The sequence below is a fragment of the Pan paniscus genome, chromosome 1 (genome assembly GCF_029289425.2).
Source record: "Pan paniscus chromosome 1, NHGRI_mPanPan1-v2.0_pri, whole genome shotgun sequence".
Lineage (NCBI taxonomy): Eukaryota > Metazoa > Chordata > Mammalia > Primates > Hominidae > Pan > Pan paniscus.
The window spans coordinates 188,007,701-188,013,870 of NC_073249.2; positions in this window are offsets into that span (position 1 = coordinate 188,007,701).

Consider the following 6,170-nt stretch of genomic DNA (forward strand, 5'->3'; position numbering starts at 1 on the left):
TTTCTAGGCGTAGCCCATGTAATCATCTCAGGCATGATCCTCCATGTTCTTTTCCCTTCTACTAGATCACTGCAGATGAGCACAGAAACACTGTTGAAAATGCAGAGCCTTGACATGGAAGGAATCTGGATTCCTGGATCACACAGTGGAAGGCTCATCTGCTGACCAGAAACACTTGCATTGGACTGATGAGCAGTGCATAGACGTCTCTGCTGTTAAGCTTTTGAGATTATGGGCTTTATTTATTATAACAGCTAGTGTTACCCTAACTTACACACTAACATACTGTATGGGTCATGATTCTTGGACATGAGCTCAGGCAGATAGTAGGTGAATGAACCAGAAAGATCCAGTTTTTGTGACCAGTTACAAAATGCCAGAAAGAAATAATGTTTCTTAGGCAAAAGAGATTATAGTGATTACTAGAATTTGAAGTCGGGTTTATTGGATACTCGTCAGAGTGAACTTCTCATGCGAGGAGATCACCGAACTATCTTAGGAGTCCGTGGATGGGTTACAGAGGCTTTAGGAGCCCCTGAATTTGTGTGCAAAATTATATGTACCAACTGGACAGAGAGAACCTGGCCTTTTCAGTCTCCAAAAAGGTGAGGAACCAGTTGTGAATCCGAGCATAAGCCACTTAGGAGGCTTATTTAGAACAGAAATGCAAAATTGGACTTGGCTGCATGTTCTGGATTTCACATCTTTTTCCCTAGGATTTCCAATTCTGCCCCTTATATATGTAAAAACTATAAAAGGAGAGCTTTTCTTGAAACTGATACATTGGCATATGGTACAAGTGTCAATGAGCAAGTAAAATAGTCTGGGTGAGGGAAATCATGAATATAAAACGTAATTGTCTTGTGGTCAAGTAGAACATGAAGCCAATCATTTTGGGAGGAAAAATAAGCCTAGCTCATTAGTTCCCCCCTTCTGGCCTGCCAGCTTCCTCTTCTCTGTGTGTCCGAGGGTCACTGCCCTTCGTGTCCCCTGACGGGTCCCTTCTGTAACGAGCCTTCCTCGATTCGGCATCTCCCTTCTTGATGGCATTCCTCAGTGGAGGGGAAGAAGAGTTTCCTCAACCCACTGAGGGTTCCTGGCCAGGTCTAGTAAAACAGACAAAGACAGGTTAACAAGATCAGCACCATAAGACAAGGCAAGAAAAGAAAGAAAAAAAAGACAGGTTAACAGGAGAAAAGCATAATAGATTTATTTAAAGTTTTACATGACATGGGCCGGGCATGGTGGCTCACGCCTGTAATCCCAATACTTTGGGAGGCTGAAGGGGGTGGATCACCTGAGGTCAGGAGTTCAAGACCAGCCTGCCAACGTGGTGAAACCCCATTTCTACTAAAAATACAAAAAAATTAGCCGGGCATGATGGCGGGCGCCTGTAATCCCAGCAACTCGGGAGGCTGAGGCAGGAGAATCGCTTGAAGCCAGGAGGCAGAGGTTGCAGTGAGCCAAGATTGCACCATTGCACTCAAGCCTGGGCAACAAGAACGAAACTTCATCTCAAAAAAAGAAAAAAGAAAAGAAAGAAAATGAAATAATGTTTTACATGACATGGGAGCCTTTAGAAACGAAAACCAGAGACGCAGGGAAAACTGTCCATTTTTATGCTTCAATTAGATGAAGAACGGACAGCCGTGTAGAAATGGGATTGGACACAGAGGGTAAGACCTCGTGGTAACAGACTGAAGGGGGAGACCCTGCAAGGTCTGTCCAGATTCTTCTTGGCCTTTCTATGCAACATTCCTTCCTCCAGGGTATAGGGCAGGACACCTCCTGGAATGAGGGTCTTAAGACCTACTATCAGACAAGGTAGGTCAGAGAATTTCCTTATGGTTAGCTCTTACACAGAAAGGTGGGAAAATGCTAGAGTAACATTACAGGTTTTATGGCTGGCTTTGGGAGAGAGGGGTTCTAGTTGCTATGACCTACCTTGGGGAAGAGGGATTCTAGTTTTTCGTTTCTTGGCTTTTTTTTTTTTTTTTTTTTTTTTTAAGACAGAGCCTCGCTCTGTCACCCAGGCTGGTGTGCAGTGGCGCGATCTCAGCTCATTGCAACCTCTGCCTCCCGTGCTCAAGGGAGCCTCCCACCTCAGCCTCCTGAGTAGCTGGAACTATAGGTAGTGCCACTACGCCCAGCTAATTTTGTTTTGTATTTTTAGTAGAGACAGGGTTTTCCCATGTTGCCCAGGCTGGTCTCGAACTCCTGGGATCAAAATGCTAGGATTATGGATGTGAGCTACCATGCCCAGCCAGAATTTCAGTTTTATGGCCTGCCTTTAGGTAAAAATGGGAGCAGGAGAAAGAAGAGCAGGAGAAGATCAGAAAGAGACTTCTGAGCCCCTTTCCTTCAGTTCAAAGTATTCAGCACGTCCAGGCACCACACTTTAGGGTACTGTGTTCTGAGCCCCAACATTTTGAAGATTCCTGGCCCACATTTTGGCCCATCTAATTTCTTTTTCAATTATCCTGTATATTTAATGAAATTCTGCAAGGGCAATCACTAGGCTGAAGGGCAGAGTCTGTGTATTTGCCAGTCCTCTTTTTTATGCAGTAGGGGTGCCTGGCACAGGGCTGGCTTCATACTATACGCTCAATACAGGCTTCACTGTGCTGGTGAAGAATGGGAAAAATGTAAACAACATGACTGGGAGACACAACTTGTGATCCGTTTAAGGCTGCTCAGGGGCAGTGGTTGCTGGGCTTGCCGTGGATGACAGTGAGGCTGGGGTCCAAGCCAGATGCTTATTCATTCATTCAACAAATCCTTAGTGAGTGCTTGCTGGATGCAAGGCTGTGTTCTAGGTTCCCAGGATCTATCAGTGAACAAGAGAGCAAAGTCCTTGCCATTATAGTGCTGACTGAATTTCAACCTGACGAAAGTTAGGATGCAGATGGGGGAGAACGGAGTCTCAGAGAAGTGAAGTGGCTTGCCCTAAATCACGCAGCTGGTAAGCCAATGAGTGCTGACCTTCTGACTCCAAGCCCTACACATATCAACACATCAAGAGAATAAGGAGGATAAACATTAGAGGCGATTTAACAACAAATTCTGGTGTGTGTGTGACTTTACACACCTAGAATGAACAGATTCTTTATGTCAAAACGTACTATTAAATTAAACAAGAGAAACTAGGAAATATGCTTATTATGTATAATAGAGAAAGTTAATTTTTTTTTTTTTTTTGAGATGGAGTTTCCCTCTCATTGCCCAGGCCAGAGTGCAATGGCACGATCTCAGCTCACTGCAACCTCCACCTCCCGGGTTCAAGTGATTTTTTTGCCTCAGCCTCCCGAGTAGCTGGGATTACAGGCACCCGCCACCATGCCTGGCTAATTTTTTCTATTTTTAGTAGAGACGGAGTTTCACCATGCTGGCCAGGCTGGTCTCAAACTCCTGACCTCATGATCCACCCACCTTGGCCTCCCAAAGTGCTGGGATTATAGGCATGAGCCACTGCGCCCAGCCTGAAAGTTAATATTTTTTATACAATGTTACAAATCAGTAAAAAATACATTCTAAAACAAAATGAGGGAAAGATATTAGTGTGTGACACAAAGTAGAAGAGGCCAAAACCATGAAAACCCATAAAACCTCACTAATAATAGAAGAAATGAACACTAAAATAATAAGCTTCCCTTTCTCTTTATCAAATGGGTATTTTTTTCAAAGGATGATATTCAATGTTGATGAGAATACAAGAACAGGGTCTTTCATACATGTTTTAATCATCAATTTTAGGACGTTCTTAAATAGATTGATTCTTATACTTTAATACAGATTTGAAACATCTCATTACTTTTTTTAAACCATATTAACAGTGTTTTCCAATTTTTCTACAGTGAATGAATATGTATCCTTTTTATAATTAACAATATACATATATGCATTTTAAAAAATCCTTTAAAAATTGAAGGGGATAGGAGGAGGAGGTGTTTATTGGTTTTAATATGTCGTAGAAAATGGTCTTAGACTGAGAGCAGGGACCCGAGTTTATTGACTGCAGTCTGCAAAGTATCCAAGTGCCATTTTGTGCACTCTCACCTGGCCTGGCTGCAGCTCTCCGTCAGAGCCTGATCAGCTCTTCCAGTCCTCTGAGCGTGGTCTGTGCAGTTTCCGTTGTTGTTTTATTACGTGTCTATAGTGGTTCTTAACCATAGTTGCACACTAGAACCACTTGGGGTGAGTATAAAAAAAAAATAGTGATACCAGGCCCATCCCAAAGTATAGTCATGTGTCGCTTAGTGACAGGGATACATTCGGAGAAATGTGATGTTAGGCAATTTCAGCATTGTGTGAACATCACAGGGTGTGCTTGCACAAACCGAAATGGTAAAGCTTCCTACATACCCAGGCTATAGGGGGTAGCCTATTGCTCCTAGGCTACAAACCTGTACAGCATGTTACTTACTGAATACTGTAGGCAATTACAACACAATGGTTAAGTATTTGCGTATCTAAACATAGAAAAGGTACAGTAAAAATAAAATCATATGGTACCACTGTAGTATGTGTGGTCCATGGTTGAGCAAATTGTCATTATGTGGTGCATGATTATAAGTAAATAAGGCTGTTCCCATGTGGCTTAATGTCAGTTAGTGTTGAGAACCACCAGCTTCTAGGCTGGATCAAACTACCTCTAGCTACTCTGTGTGCCTACGCCTAGGTCATGTGACATATTGCAGGCTTGTTCAATTGACTTAAATAGGTTTGGTTTCTCAGCTCCTCAAGCACGAAGAATTGTTTTTGCTGCTGCTTTTTGTGTGTGTGTGTGCTAACCCAAAGTGTCAAAGAGAGACACACAAGAGGTGAAGAGGTGGCAGATGTATAGCTGTTTGTCAGTACATTGTTCTTCTTTCTTCTAAATTCCTGGGTTGTGACAGCTCAAAGTATCTGTGGTTAGTACAAATTTAAATTTAGTTATTGTTAAAATTTCAAAGCCAAATGAATTTTGATTCATTGGTTAAACAGAGAAATATGTTGCATTACACTATCTGACAGAAGCAATAATTAGTCACCATAGGTTATAGTATTTAACCATCCCTGGCACTCTGTAGGTACCCAATCAATAGAGGAATGAATGAATGAATGAATGAATGAATGACAAAATGGAAATCGGGACAGGACAGCATCTCTCACTTTATACTTGCCTCTTATAGGGGTCTCTAGCTACTTCAACTACTTTCCATTCTACCTTTCACCACTAAAATTTTATTTGAGACTTAGATTGAATATCACTGTTTTGGTGATGCTCTATTCAAAACAACTTCCAAGTATGAAATAATCTTCAAAGTAAACCAGTTTATGGGCTGGGACAATGTTCAACCACTGTCACTGCAGAAATTGGGCACCTGTAGATGGTCTGTCACTTCCTCACAGTGGCTTAATGCGAGCATTTACTCTCATATAAAGTCCTCTCTTTCCTTCTCCTCTGACTGCAGACCCTAAAACACAGGTATGAGCCTAACCTCACTTCTCCTGTTGCATCTGCTCTGGAGGCAGGCATGGTTCTGTGAAAGCAAATGTCACTGCAGCAGCCATAATTTAAGACGTCCTTTCAAAAAATTCCAATTTCATCATTTCACAGAAGAATAGATCAATATTTCTACAGTTAAGAGTTTAGTTAAAAACCCTGCTGTGCAATGAAATAATGCATCTGCTATTGGCGTAGAGCGACTGGGATGTTAATTCCCTGGTTTTGTGTCAGTTAAGGGCAAATTAGCCTTCCAGCACCAGTCATGACTCATTATGTCATTATGTAGAAGGCACTTACTGTACCTCCACTACTATGCAATTTAGATCCAATAAAAATTGTGACAGCGTTTTTATCCACTTCATTAAGCTACTAATTTCTTGTAAAAAATGTACATTAATCTTTTTATAGCTTCATGCAGAGTGGCATATTTTTAGACTCTAACATTGATTAGGTCCTGGTTAAGAATAATTTTCACAGTACTCTTAAGAAATGTAAATAAAGTTACAATAATTTAATTTTTCAACATAGTTATGACAGTATTGATCTTAAAATGAACATGTTGGCTGAATTAAATGTGTAGCCCAAATGAAATACAGACTGAATATTTAAACATGCAACAAATTACAAAGCACGGCTTAACAATACCCTGCAAACAGAATGAAGAGAGGGAGCATGAACCTTC